The following is a 16,324-nucleotide window of genomic DNA, read 5'->3' on the forward strand; positions in this document are numbered from 1 at the left end:
GTTCGGTTTAATCCCGACCCTTTTCTAATGCATGTTTGTGGTCTCGATGACCTATATAAGGGACCTATATTGATGTTTAATCCCTGATTCTTTGATGCTTATGAAATATATGTTAATTGTTTCATTTTGTTTGGTAATGCCTCTAGCCCTAGTCTAGTGACGGATACGGGTTAGGGGTGTTAATTTTGTTGCTATCAGAGCTATGGTTTAGTCAGTTCTTGGGTTACCATAGCATATGTGAGTCTAGCTATACATGTCATATTTATGCACTGTGATAGTGTGATGAATTCTAACATTGAAATGTACTTTTATGTAGTAAATGGATCCCGAACGAGCCGTAGCGAACGATGTCGAAAGTAATGCGCCTGCTCCCGCGCAAGAGACGGTGCCATCTGATTCTAGACCGGCTACAAGTAGCCGTGATAGTGAAGCTAAGCAGGCTTTCTATCAGATGATGAGTGATTGGTTTAGTCAGTACATTAGAACCAATCCGGCTGTTCAACAACCTCTACCCTCGGTAAATCCTTCACAAACTCCTGTTATGCCATTAGTGATTCTGATTCAGTTAAGTAAGCCTCCAGTAGATAAGATTAGAAAGTATAGGGCCGAAGAGTTCCGAGCTACAATGAATGATGATGCTGAAAGGGCTGAATTCTGGTTAGACAACATAATACAAGTATTTGATGATTTGTCATTAAGTCCCGATGAATGCATAAAATGTATAGTTTCACTTCTAAGGGACACGGCGTACCATTGGTAGAAGACTTTAATATTTGTGGTTCTGAGTGAGAGAGTCACTTGGGATTTCTTCCGAGCTGAATTTCTAAAGAAATATATTAGTCAGAGATTCATATATCAAAAATGTAAAGAGTTTCTGGAGCTTAAACAAGGTCGTATGTCTGTTACAGAATACAAGCGGGAATTTGGAAGATTGAGTCAGTATGCTCGTGAATGTGTATCTATTGAGGCAATAATGTGGAAAAGATTTGAGGATGGTTTGAACGAATATATCCGTTTGTTAGTCAGGATTCTTGAGATCAAAGAATTTGTTGTGCTTGTTGAACGAGCATGTAAAGTTGAAGATCTCAGAAAAGAGAAAAGAAAGGCTGATTCGAAAGCTAAAGAAGTGAGAAAAAGATCATCGATCAAGTCATTCCAAATTGCATTAAAGAAATTTAGAGATGATAACAGTCGTTCAAAGGTTAATGTGAGATATTCAAATAGAGATAGTGCTAAATCGCGTTTGAACTTCAAAGCTCAAGTTACGTCTGTTGCCAGTGTTGGTAGTGTAAAGAATGAAAAACCTGAGTGTAACCAATGTGGAAGACGACATTTTGGAGAGTGCTGGGGAAAAATTAGTAGTCGAGCTTGTTATAGTTGTGGTTCTCGAGATCATTTCATAAAATATTGCCCAGAGTCAGCTGAAAAAGATAATGTTCAGAATTCGAGGCTAAATGACAATGCATCTCGTAGTAGATCTCCTAAAAATAGGGAAATGTAAGTGGCAGTCAGAGAGGAACAAAAGATACAACTGTTAGATCTGAGGCTCGAGCACCTACTAGAGCCTATGCTATTTGAGCTCTGGAGGAAGCTTCATCGCCAAATGTGATTATGGGTACATTCACTCTTTATGATATTTCTATGATTGCTTTGATAGATCCTAGATCAACACATTCGTATATATGCATGAACTTAGTGAACAATAAGACTTTGCCTGTAGAGTCTACTGAGTTTCTAATTAGAGTTTTGAACCCCCTAGGTAGATGTGTGTTGGTTGATAAAGTCTGTAAGAATTGTCCGTTAATGTTTCGATACACTTGTTTTCCGGCTGATTTGATACTGTTACCTTTTGATGAATTTGATATAATTATGGGTATGGATTTGTTAATTTTGCACGATGCTATTGTGAATTGTAAACGAAACTGTTGATTTGAGATGCGAGAGTGGTGAAGTAGTTCAAATTGAATCTAGAGATTTGAAGGGATTACTTGTTGTGATATCTTCGATGAAAGCTTTGAATATTGTGAGAAAAAGATGTGAAGCTTACTTTGCTTATGTGATTGACTCGAAAATGTCAAAAAAAAAAGTTGAGTTAGTACCTGTTGTATCTGAATTTCTTGATGTGTTTCCTGAGGAACTTCCGAGTTTACCTCCGATACAAGAAGTTGAATTTGGCATTGAGTTATTATCGGGAACTACTCCGATTTCGATAGCACCGTATAGAATGGCTCTGACCTAATTAAAAGAATTAAAGTTACAGTTGTAAGAATTAACCGATAGAGGGTTTGTTAGACCGAGTTTCTCACCTTGGGGTGCTCCGGTGTTGTTTGTGAAAAAGAAAGATGGTATGAAGAGAATGTATATAGATTATCATCAGTTGAACAAAGTGATTATTAAGAATAAGTATCCTCTGCCCCGAATTGACGATCTATTTGATCAGTTGAAAGGAGCTGGTGCGTTTTCAAAGATAGATTTGAGATTCGGATATTATTAGTTGCAAGTAAAAGACTCTGACATACCAAAAACTGCTTTTCGAATGAGGTACAGCCACTATGAATTCTTAGTTATGCCTTTCGGATTAACAAATGCACCTGCTATCTTTATGGATTTGATGAACAAAATTTTCAGACTGTATTTAGATCATTAATGACATATTGATTTATTCACGAGATGAAATTAAACATGCCGAGCATCTGAGAATAGTGATACAGACTTTGCGAGATAAGCAATTGTATGCAAAGCTTAGCAAATGTGAATTCTGGTTGCAAGAAGTTGGTTTTCTGGGCCATATTGTATCAGCATCTGGTATTCGAGTTGATCCGAGCAAAATTTCAGCTACTTTAGATTGGAAGCCTCTGAAGAACATCTCTGAAGTTTTTACTTTTCTGGGACTTGTCGGTTATTATAGACGATTCGTAAAAGGCTTTTCGATGATTGTAACTCCGCTAACGAAGTTACTTCAAAAAGATATAAAGTTTGAATGGTCAGAGAAGTGTCATAACAGCTTTGATCAGTTGAAAACTTTGTTAACTGAAGCTTCGATATTGGTACAACCCGAATTAGGTAAAGAATTTGTAATTTACAGTGATGCCTCGTTGAACGATTTGGGATGTATTTTGATGCAAGAAGGTAAAGTTGTTGCTTATGCTTCAAGGCAGTTAAAGCCACATGAAAAGAATTATCTGACTCATGACCTTGAGCTAGCTGCGATCATGTTTGCTTTGAAGATCTGGTGTCACTATCTGTTTAGTGAGAAATGTCACGTATATTCTGATCATAAGAATTTGAAATATCTGATAACACAGAAAGATTGAATCTGTGTCAGAAAAGATGGATATAATTGTTGAAAGATTACGAGCTTGTTATTGACTATCATCCAGGAAAGGCAAATGTTGTTGCTGATGCTTTGAGTCGAAAATCATTTTTTGCATTGCGTGCTATGAATGCTCATTTGTGTATATCTAATAATGGTTCGATTTTAGCTAAATTGAAAGCGAGACCTTCGTTCTTACAGCAGATTATCGAAGCTCAGAAAATTGATAATGAGATTTTAGATAAAAGAGCTTAGTGTGATTTAGAGTCTGATTTAGAGTTCAGAATTGATAAAGATGATTGTTTGAGATTTTGAGATCGAATTTGTGTTCTGAGAAATCCAGAGTTAATTCAGATGATTTTGAATGAAGCTCATAATAGTCGGTTATCTGTGCATCCGGGTAGTACAAAAATGTACAATGATCTGAAACAGCATTACTAGTGGTCTGGAATGAAAAGAGACATCTTTGACGTTGTTTCTAAATGTTTGATCTGTCAGCAAGTTAAAGCTGAACATCAAGTGCCCTCTGGTTTGTTACAACCAATTATGGTTCCTGAGTGGAAATGGGACCGAGTGACAATGAACTTTGTTTCAGGTTTGCCCCTGTCTCTGAGAAAGAAAGATGCTATCTGGATTGTACTTGATCAATTGACGAAATCAGCTCATTTTATTTCGGTTCGATCCGATTACTCTATTGATAAATTAGTCAAGTTATATATTTCTGATATCATGAGATTGCATGGTGTACCATTGTCTATAGTGTCAGATAGAGATCCGAGATTTACATCACGATTTTGGAAGAAATTGCAAAATGTTTTAGGTACTAAATTGTACCTCAGTACTGCTTTTCATCCGCAAATAGACGGTCAATCCAAGAAGATTATTCAAATACTCGAGGATATGTTAAGATGTTGCATTCTTGAGTTTGAAGGTACGTGGGAATCGTATCTGCCTTTGATTGAATTTGCTTATAATAACAGTTTTCTGTCAAGCATTAAAATGGCACCATACGAAGCTTTATATGGTCGTAAATGTCGTACACCTTTGTTCTGAACTGAATTAAGTGGAAATAAGATACAAGGGGTCGATTTGATAAAAGAAACAGAACAAAAAGTAAAAGTGATCTGAGATAGTTTGAAAATAGCTTCTGATCGTCAGAAATCATATGTGGATTTGAAACGAAAAGACATTGAATTTGAGATTGGTGACAAAGTATTTCTGAAAGTGTCTCCGTGGAAGAAAATGCTTCGATTCGGCCGTAAAGGCAAGCTAAGTCTGAAGTTCATTAGACCATATGAGATTACTAAGCATATTGGGCTGGTAGCCTATAGATTATTGTTGCCACTAGAGTTAGAAAAGATTCATAATGTGTTTCACGTATCAATGCTTCAACGATATAGATCAGATCCTTCACACGTGATTCCTCCGTCTGAGATTGAAATTCAATTTGATATGACTTACGAAGAAAAGCCGATCCGTATCTTACCTCAAGAGGTTAAGGAGCTACGAAATAAGAAAATTTCGTTAGTAAAAGTGATGTGGCATCGACACAATATTGAAGAGGCCACATGGGAGTCTGAAGATGCTATGAGACAACAATATCTGAATCTATTCAACGGTAAGATTTTCAGAGACGAAACTCTCTAAGGGGGACAATTGTAACAGTCCGATTGAGACCCTTGTCGGAATAGTAGTTTTGGGACCACATATCCGAGTCAGAAAAATATTTAAATATTATTTTTCGTGTTTTTGATAAGTGAATGAGCATGTGTGAAAGTTTCGTATGAAATTTGATCATTTGTGTGCTTAATTTAATAAAAGGATCTAATCGCATAAAATATAAAAGTTGTCTGCTGTATGTTAAAAGTGCTTATTTGATTTGGCTTTATAATTGTGAGGTCTTTATGTGATTATTTGACCATTGGAATAATGGATGGACACAAATGCCCATTATTAGTGGAATTTTAATGTTATGAAATAAGGTTAATTTAGTAAATGTGTAAATTAGTTAATAATTTAAGAAACAAAAGACAAAATTTGATTCATTCATCTTAATGGCCACCAAAATTGAAGAATAAAATTAGGGTTTGAAGCATAAAAACATTCGACACTTTGAAGATCAATTAGGTATGTGAATTTTAATCTATTTTTGATAATTTTTATGTTTTTGTAATCATTACTTCGAATACTATCAAGCCCATGTCTCAATTTTTGATTTTGTTGATGATTTTGAAATGTGCCATTGATGAAACTATGAGTTTTGAGAAGTTAGTTGTTGATAAATGGAAGATTGTGTTGGGTTAACATGTTTTGTCTTTGGATTTTTAATGATTTTGAGTAAAATGGGCCAAATTATGAAATTTGTAAATTGAGGGACTAAAATGTGAAATAAATGAAATGTGTGGACTAGTATGAGTACTAGGATAATTTTGTTAGGCATGAGTATATGCAAATTAAATGTATTTTGTGATTTTGTGAATTAGGGACTAAATTGTCAACATGTGAAAATGTGAGGGCTAACTTGTAAAATGCCTTAAATGTGTGTATTTGGATTGATTTGAATGATTTGGTGAATAAGAGAGTTAAAATTTAATTTATATAGATCAAGAAAAGAGGAATTCGGAATTAGATCGGGGAAAGTCGAAAGACGTAGAGTAGTAGATTCTGTCTATCCGAATCTGTACGAGGTAAGTAAGTATGTTATAAGAGTATTATTTCTTTATATATAATGCTTAAGAATGATTAAATTGTGTTTTTGGTTACTAGATTGGTGGTTACAAGTATGTCGATTTTGAAAATGGCACTTAGTGTGCGAGTTACTGAGGACAACACTTAGTGTGCGAAACATCCAAAAATGGCTCTTAGTGAGCGAATTATCGAGGATGGCACTTAGTGTGCGAGACATCCAGGATGGCACTTAGTTTGCAATACATCCGTGAAGGTACTGAGTGTGCGAAACTTCGAGAAGAATACTTTGGTTAAAAGGCATTGTTTGTGCCATTGCGAACTTCGGGTATGTACAAGTTGAGAGAAGTGAGTGGGTGAAAGGTTTGTTAGAAATCTCGGAAGATGTGTATGTTATTATGAACAGTTAATGTTTAAGTATATAGATGAGTTTTTATCATACTAGCTTACTAAGCTTTGAAAGCTTACTTTGTTTGTTTATTATCTATCTTATAGATATCGAAGCTACCGGGAGCTCGGGGATCATTGAGGATCGTCACCACACTATCGAATCATATTTTGGTACCTTTTTAAAGTGTAAATATTGAAGTATGGCATGTATAGGCTAGGAATACTTTGGTTATGTTTTGAAATGTGTATACATCTAGCCATAAGATTTGTCTTGATTATGGATATGTATATGAATGAGTTTGTGGTAAGAATTAAGTGTTTGAACTTATGGTTGGAAATGGTATATGGTATGTTTGGAATGACCAAAAGAAATGGTCAATGTTGATAAGTTTGGGTAAGTTTTGATCATGAGGTTGAATGATGTATTGAAACATATGCCTTAGTATGTTTTTAGTTTAGATTGGTTGTTGAATTGAGATTGGAATGGTTGTTAATATTATGGCATGATTGGTGTATGGTTCGGGTTAGAAATTGGCTGAAATTGTTGTGCAAATTTGCTTGATTTGGTGCTTGTAGGTTTGACCCAATTTAGGGTGGAAAATTGGCTATTCAAATGGCCTATTTTTGTCCACATGAGCAGAGACTCGGGCGTGTGTCTCAGCCGTGTGCGACGCACGGACATGTTGCACGGCCGTGTGTCCTCTGGGGTACCCTACAATTCCTTTAGTTTATTCATTCTTGCGTCAATGAATTTGGCATTCTGCCATTCTTTTTCAATTTTTAGCATTTTGGCTAAATTGCCTCCCATGTCCTTTCCCCTTTTCACTTTCCACCATTTCCATTAAAAAGCTACTTCTATACTCCATCTAGCATGATTAATTTCATGCTTAACTAAGTCCCATTGAGCCTTAGTTTGGTTATCGCTCCGACGTAGTAATCGTGAGATATGAACTCATACTAAATACTTTGCAATTTGCTATTCTCTATCTCTCCAGTATATGGAATAGTAAAAAATCGTCCCTTAAAGTTGTTTCAATTTCAATTCAAAAAGTGAGCATTGGGTTGGAATCGTCTGGCATTGGAAACACAAAAATATACACACTTTTTCATGCCCTTTTAAACTCAAATTCAAGCAGTTTCAGTAAAATTCTTGTCGAAAAATATATAATTTTTATAAAATAATTAAATTGTACTTAAATTATTAACATGTTTAATTTTAATTAATTTCATAATAAAATTTGATTAATTTTGATTATTTTCGACATATTTGCACAAAGGGCGAAAAACGACTTGGCAGACACTACTAGAAGCACAAAACCGAGAAACAATTTTGAAGCATTAAGGAGAAATAAATTTTCAGCCCAATATCGTCCAAATTATGTGTATTAATTCATAATATAATTAATTTTAATTTTAATTTTAATCTAATTTAATTTGGGTTAAATAAATTATTGTTAATTAATTACGAAAAGAGGCCTAGTTGAGTTGAACTGAGAAAACTGATCCAACCGAGCACTGGGCAGCCCAAAACACTCCAACATGCTGATCCAATCATCTTGTTTGTCTGATTATTTGACTTGCAAAATGGCCCCTGAAGACTCCTTCAATTTGCATTCAAACCCCTCTAATATTCATGCCTTTCAAGATTTGCCCCTACCTAACAATAACATGTTTGAAATCTTCAAAGATGCCACATGTGTGGCCAGCCATGGGGGAAGTCTTTGGCTGCTGATTTTGGCTATTTTTAGCAGCCTTCTCAACCTAGAAATACTCCCATTGGCTGCTCACTTCAAACATATCTCAAACCGATTCATTTATTCACTTCTCTCTCGCTTCTCTCTATTCATTCCCTTCCATTGTTATTCATTTTCTTCCCCTATTCCTTTGCCAATTTCACCTCTTGAAAAAGAGTCATTCAACCACCATTTGGAGCAGCATTCAAGTTTTCGTGGAAGCCTCAGTTCAACAAGAACAAGTTGAGAAGGAGGAGCGGAGTAAACTAGTCAAGCCTCGGAGGAACACTAGATTTGATTCTTGTTCCCTATCCTTTTAATTTTGTTGTTGTTATGATGAACATGTTTATCAATATTTGTGATGTTGATATGTTTAATTTAATTAACATGGCTTAAATTTAATTAGTGTTAGGTTGATTGCATTTCGTCTATTTGAGTTATTAATATTGTGTTTGTGTTGTTATAAGCCTCGATAAGATGTTTGATTAAGTAAAATCATGACTAAGTTATTCTTGCATTACAATTGTAAGGTAACTAATGAATTAATTATTTAAATGTAATTAATTGACACGATACTTAATCAGTGCATGTTTAATCATCTAAGGTAGTTAAGGGTTAAATTAGCAGCTATATCTAACGATACATTAGCCTTGCATAACTTGCAAGATTATTGTGATTAAACTGTTTCAAGGTAAAAATACATAGTTACCTCACATAATCTTTTATGTGCTTATGAGATTGAATCAATTGTTTGAATTGGTATAGAGAAATGTACAAGAGATTATTTTAATTTCATAAATATGTATGTGCATTAACACATTTGCTTATTAAAATTTGTTTAGTCAATTTAATTGAAATAGAGATATAGTCAAGATATAAATGGATTTTGGTAGATGAGTATATTTATGAGTTACCAAATTACCGAGTTGCCGTGAATTTATTCGTAACAACATAAACATGAGTTGAATAATTCTATGTTAAGAAATGTAATTAATCTAGCACAATTATGTCATCTTGATTAAAATCATCTTTTGAAATCGTGCATTGGAACTTTTATTTTATTTTTATTTATTTTACTTAGTTAAAATCCTAGTTTTTAATTGCCTCCTCAAATCAAAATATTTTCTTCACCAAAGTTTTTTTAAAATTGAATTCATAAATAATTCTTTTCACAGTCCTTGTGGGTACGATAACTCGACATTTACTTGTCACTTTATTACTTGTTGCGATTGTGTACACTTGCACATTTCCGTCGTTTCAAGTTTTTGGCGCTGTTTCCAGGGACTATTTTAAAAAGTCATTATTTGTGAATTTGTTAATTTTACATTTTGGTTTATTTTTCTGTTCAATTTTAACTTAATTAATTTTTCTGTGTTTTTTTCAGGTGTTTATGAGTATTGCTCGAATTATCAATTTACTCCCCGTAGACCCTGGGATTGAAAGAACTTTTCGACAGTAGAGTAGACAAGCAAGTCAAAGAAGGACCGACGAAAATCCAAATCAAGGAAACAGAGCAAACCCTGCTCAAAATCCTATCCTTATTGCTGATGATAGGGATAGAGCTTTAAGATAGTATGACGTGCCAGTATTTCACGATCTTAATCCAAGTATTTGGAGACCTGAAATCGAGGCATAATAGTTTGAGCTAAAGCCAGTCATGTTCCAGATGCTTCAGACAGTAGGCCAATTCAGTCGAATGCCTATCGAAGATCCTCACCTTTGCCTAAGACTGTTTATGGAGGTGAGTGATTCTTTCAAGTTAGGAATAGTACCCGAAGATGCACTACGATTAAAGCATTGCCACCAAATTCAATTTCCACATGGCAAGAGCTAGCAGAAATATTCTTCATGAAGTACTTCCCGCTTAGCAAGACTGCTAACCTGTATCACTGCTTTCTAACAAATGGATGATGAGTCCTCGTATTAGGCGTTGGAAAGGTACAAAGAATTATTATAGAAGTGCCCTCATCACGGAATCCCACTTTGCATCCAACTTGAGACATTTTATAATGGTCTCAATGCTCACATGAGGATTGCAACACCCCTAACCTGTATCCTTCGTCAAAACAGGGTTTCATTACAATACAGCTCGATCAGGATCAAGATTCATTACAATACAGCAAACACATTTTAATAGTCAAAAATCATCACACTATCATTTTATCACTTTATGGCATGTACAAATAGACTCACGCGTGCTACGTTAGTCCTAGAATCGACTAAATCGTAGCTCTAATACCAATAAAATGTAACACCCCTATCCTGTAACCGTCGCCGAAATAGGTAAGGGGCATTACCGGACTTGTAACTCATGTCAGAACAGTAAAATTTTGAACTTTTTCTTGAAATAAAGATCATTCATTTAAATAAGTACTAAGCACAGCCAGGGATAAAATTTAAACTTCTCTAAGTAAACATTCAAAAGATGCCATTTTCGCATGGCTTATATACATTAACCAAAAATATTCTTCCGCCACTAGTCTATTCTATACATGCCATAAAATAATTCTAAACATAACAGTAACAAGCAGTGGATAGTGATAGTGTGACTAGTTGCTGACGATCCCCGAGCCTGTAGCTTCACAATGAGATCTATAAAACAGTGAAAACAAAGTAAACGGAGTAAGCATTACAATGCTTAGTAAGTTTTAAGCAGTGTCAACAGATAACAATCAAATTATAACATAGTTGTTCGTATTTTTATTTCACTCTTCCTTCGGGCATACCATCCCTTTACCGAATATGCATATCTCATCATATACAATAGGCAGATAAACTTTCACATAAAAGTGAGCTCATGTGACATAGATATATTGTATGATTTCACATAACCTCTCACACTGATCCGATGTCACATAATCATAGGAATAGTCTCATAGATTGCTCTCGTATGCATCACATAACTACCTTATGATTTAGTTCGAATCAAGCTCACATATAAACTTGGAGTACATACCTGTTTAACCTTTCGCATTGAGTAAATTTATAAGTAATTCTTATTACGAAGTCTTATAGCTTTAAACTCTCCTCGGATTATCGGCAGGACCTTTAGCTCAGATGAAATCTCCACACGAAGTCAGCGGGTCTTAACCCGGACATAGTCACCACATATAGTCATCGGGCCTTAAATCCCGGATTTACATCACAGAGTTTCATGCATATTTATTCACATGTTACAGCATTCACATCGACTATCATATTTGTAATTTATTTACCTCATCAAATATCTAATAAAACACACCTTCCGCCGTTTGTCATTTGGCCACAATATATATATACACATCTCATACATATCTCACATTAGCCATTTGGCTTTACCACATATCCATCTCATACACGTTTCGCATTAGCCATTCGGCTTTATCTCATATCTATCTCATACACATTTCGCATTAGCCATTCGGCCTTACCAGATATATACATGTTCACATTCATCACATCGGCCCTTCGGCCTTATCTCATATATGCATGTTTACATTCATCACATTGGTCATTCGGCCTTATCGCACATACGCATGTTCACATTCATCACATTGGCCATTCGGCCTTATCACACATACGCATATTCACATTCATCACATTAAAATCCTAAATCAAAATATAAATTTTCATGTATTCACATCACAATTATCCAAATATACTTCACATACCACATATACTTTCACGTATACACTTTGTCTTGGCTGAATCTACATCTATCATTTTCCAATGAATAATTCAATTTCATGCCATACTATCGTTTCATATTCAAATACTTATGAACTTACAATTTCACAAATTTTAATATCAAAGATCCATCTATCACTCATATATCATTTTACAATATCACAATTTAGAATTCACGTATGGGTTTAATCAATAGCTTATGAGCAACTAATACAAGTTTTGTCAAGGTTTACAACATGATCTCAAATTCAGCACAAGCTGTTTTTCCTGAGCAATAGTCACTGAATTATTTATAACTGGAGCTACAAAACTCCAAATCAATTGCCGTTAATTTTCTCTGTATATAGACTCATATATCTTACATCCATAAAATTTTCAAAATTTTTGGTTTGGCCATTCAATACCAGATTTTTCTTAAAGTTTCCCCTGTTTCACTGTTTGACTAATCTGACCACTCTTCACTACGAATCAAATTTCTCATTTTACAGAATTCAAAATGTGTTGTATTTGATTTCATTTGAAACTATACTCATTAAGGAGCCTAAGCATATAAATTTTATCTTATAACCATTTTTTTACAAATTATAATGATTTTCGAAACACAGAACAGGGGATTTCGGAGTCATTCTGACACCGTCTCACACAACTTTAAATATCTCTTTATAGGAAATTTCTTTGCTCACACGGTCTCTTTTATAAGAAACTAGACTAATTAAGCTTTGATTAAATATTTTATTCAGCCTATAATTCCACACCAACAATTTATGGTGATTTTCTAAAATCACGTTACTGCTGCTGCCTAAGCAAATTATTACAATTTGCTCTTAAATTTCCAAGTCCAAACACTTATGAACTTACCATTTGAGTTTAAAACATATCACGGCCCCATCATATCTTATTAAATCAACTCATTATGTCCTATTATGATTGAATTTACTCAACGTTTAATCACTTAAAACTTACCTCGGAAGTGGTCGACGACTAGATATCCACGGCTATTCGTTTACTTTCTCTTTTCCCTTATCCGACTTTGATCCTCTAAGCTCTTGAGCTAAATCAAACAATTTACTTCCCAATCAAACACAATCACACGGCATCCATATACATTTTAGAACCATTCTTAACATATTTACTACTCATTTACAAACAAAATACTCATATCACATTTATAAAACTACCTTTCATAAACACTATGTATAAATATGCATTTCTTCACTATTTACTAAGTCAAGCCAAACCACATGATTTATTAATCGTTAATATATACATATATATACAGCATTAACAACTTCACTTAAGCTTAAGTATAAAATTTGGTCTTACCAAATTTTGCACATTTTACCAAAATAATAACTACCAATTTTACACATAAGTGCCGAATCAAATCATACCATAGTTACAATATCACTTGACTAATGAAATATCCAAAATATCAATCTATCATTTACCAAATTCATAATTTAAATCAAAACTAATTGCATCATTTATAACTGTACCTAAATGAACATCAAATAGTATACAAAACATATTCATACGTTAACATCTCAAACCTTACTTTAACAACCAATATGCAAGATATCACATATACATAACTTAGCTTATGAAAGCATATGTATTATATCATAAACACATCCTTTACCAATTACCTCACTTAAGCCAAATTTTATAATCAACCACAAAAAAATATACCACAAATCATACTTCCAAAATGAGCTACTTCCATGGTCGATTATATTTCATCATTAACATATCTCATTTTCGAATCATATAATCAATATCACATACACATCACCCAAACACAAATCATACCTATCATATAACAAGCATAACAAAATAAACCAACCATGTCAAATATAACCATAATTTGATCAAACCTTGAAACCGAACTTAACAAAATAAACAAGCCATTGAATGATTAGAACTTGAACTAACCACCTTCTTTATACATAATTTTCCAAGAATTTCAAGGTACTTACCTCTTCCAAACATCAAAATTCTAAGTTTAATCTATGGGATAAGTAGAGTTTGAACTAATCATCTCAAACATACATAGATTTTCAAGAATCATTCAATACATACCTCATTCTAGCCATCTTCTAAGCCAAAAATCAAGGCAACCCAACTTTCTTCTCCCTCCCTTTAGGCTACGGCAATGGAGGACAAGGATCAACCAACTTTTGATTCAATTTTCTCTATGACCGAATGCACATACCTCAAATTTTTAGCTTGCTATCTTGCCGAAATCCTCAAAACATATTTCTTCTTTCTTTCATTTTTTTCGGTCAAGAAGAACAAAGAGGATGAAGCCTTTTTTTTTGTTTTCATCATTGTCCCTTCCATTATTTTATTACCATGCTCCTTATTTTATCATTCCTCCCATGAAACACCAACATAACATGTTATGACATGTTTTGCCCATCACACTTTGTCCACCCTATTTGTCATGGCCGGCCACTACTAATTAGGGGGGAAATTGACATGCAAGTCCTCCCTTTTGATTACATGCACTATTAGATCCTTATAGATTAGCCTATCACATTTCAAAAGTGTCACACAAGTCCTATGTACTACATTCACATGCAATTAACTAAATCGAAGCTTAAAATTTTCGCACATTCATATTCACATATTTTAGACAATAAATATCACATTCAAATAATTTGGTGACTCGGTTTAGCGGTCCCGAAATCGCTTTCCGACTAGGGTCACTTTAGGGGTGTCACAAATGAGAAAAATTTTAAGATTAGATATTTGATTAAGTTATAAGCATAGATGAGATCTAAATCTTGAATTGCAATGAACGTATAATTCGCATATGTAATATGGTTGTTAAATGTATATGATTATGAATTGAATTAATATGAAAATGTTCGGAACTATGCTTTCTTTCAGAAATGCCTCATAACCCCATTTCGACGACGGATATGGACCAAGGGTGTTACATTTGGTTGGTATCAGAGCTACGGTTTAGTTGGTTCTAGGACTAACGTAGTGTGTGTGAGTCTAGCTATACATGTCATATTATATACTGCGATAGTGTGATGACTTTTGACATTTGCAAATGTGTTTTCATATAGTAAATGGATCTTGACAGAGCTGTAATTGATGATGTCGAGAGCGTAGTGCCTGCTCCCACACAAGGGACAGCGCCTGTTGATTTTCGACCGATTTCGAGTAACCAGGAGGGAGAGGCTAGACAAGCCTTTTCCCAAATGATGAATGACTGGTTTACTCAGTATATCTGGACTAACCCGGCTGCACAACAACCTCCGACCCCGACTAATCCTTCTTTGATGCATGCTATACCTCAATTAAGTGATCCGTTGAGATTGTATAAGCCACCTGTTGATAAAATCAGAAAACACGGGGCTAAAGAGTTTAAAGCTACTGATGATGATGATGCTGAGCGGGCTGAGTTCTAGCTTGATAATACTATCCGTGTGTTTGATAAGCTGTCCTGTACTCTGAATGAATGTTTGAAATGTGCCACATCTTTTCTTCGAGACACAGCCTATTATTGGTGGAATACCCTAGTATCAGTGGTTCCAAAAGAGTGGGTGACCTGGGAGTTCTTTCAGACTGAGTTTCGTAAGTGTAACACCCTGAACCCGAGACCGTCGCCGGAGTCGAACACGAGGTGTTAACAGACTTCAAACCACTTATAAAAAATTTCCCAGACAAGCTGCCACTCTGCGTACTAGTCGCTTTAAAAATCATATCTTGAGTTATGAAACTCGAAATCCAGTTCCGTGAATTTTCCCTGAAACTAGACTCATATGTCCATCTACATATTTTTTCTAGAATTTTTTGTCAGGCCAATTAGTACAGTTTATTAGTAAAAGTCTCCCATGTTACAGGGATCGAGTACACTGACCTTTGCGCATTACGACTTGGATATCTACCTGTACAGGGCTTCAATACTGATGTCGTTTGTTTCTATAGAAACTAGACTCAAAGGGGAATCTATGAACATATGGCATGACTTCTAATTATCTCTGGTTAATTTATAATGAATTTCCAAAGTCGGAACAGGGAATCCAGAAATCGCTCTGGCCCTGTTTCACAAGAGTTTAATTATCTCCTAACATACAGCTCATATGGTCGTTTCGTTTCTTCTATATGAAAATAGACTCATCGATCTTTGATTACATAATTTATTCATTAATTAATTCCTCTCCTACTATTTTTAGTGATTTTTCAATCTCACGTCACTGCTGCTGCCAGCATCTGTTACTAAAGCAACTATGCCTATTTCGTGATTTCTCCTTGATCTAACTAGTAATTCATCATACATATCACAAATTATGATCATGACTAGCCATGCCAAAGGCTAATCATTGTCAAACATCTCCCTACTACACTATTGCCATATCATGAATTTTAACACCAAAAATAATCAACCATGACATATGGCATAAAAATCGAATTTCCAAGACTTACGACCTAACATTATAGAACCAAATCCAACCGAACATTTATGCCATTTTCGCATGGCTAAAAGTTTACATACCAAATTTCAACAAAACATATTAGCCTA

At 34.7% G+C, this 16,324-nt stretch overlaps 1 non-coding gene across 1 annotated transcript; it reads right to left on the reverse strand.

Moving 5' to 3' along the window:
* Window positions 1-9,991: 9,991 nt before the first annotated feature.
* Window positions 9,992-10,098, reverse strand: LOC121206881 (small nucleolar RNA R71). The gene has a single exon (XR_005902052.1). It is a non-coding gene; the product is annotated as a small nucleolar RNA R71 (small nucleolar RNA).
* Window positions 10,099-16,324: the final 6,226 nt, after the last annotated feature.

The sequence above is a fragment of the Gossypium hirsutum genome, chromosome A09 (genome assembly GCF_007990345.1).
Source record: "Gossypium hirsutum isolate 1008001.06 chromosome A09, Gossypium_hirsutum_v2.1, whole genome shotgun sequence".
NCBI classification, from domain to species: domain Eukaryota; kingdom Viridiplantae; phylum Streptophyta; class Magnoliopsida; order Malvales; family Malvaceae; genus Gossypium; species Gossypium hirsutum.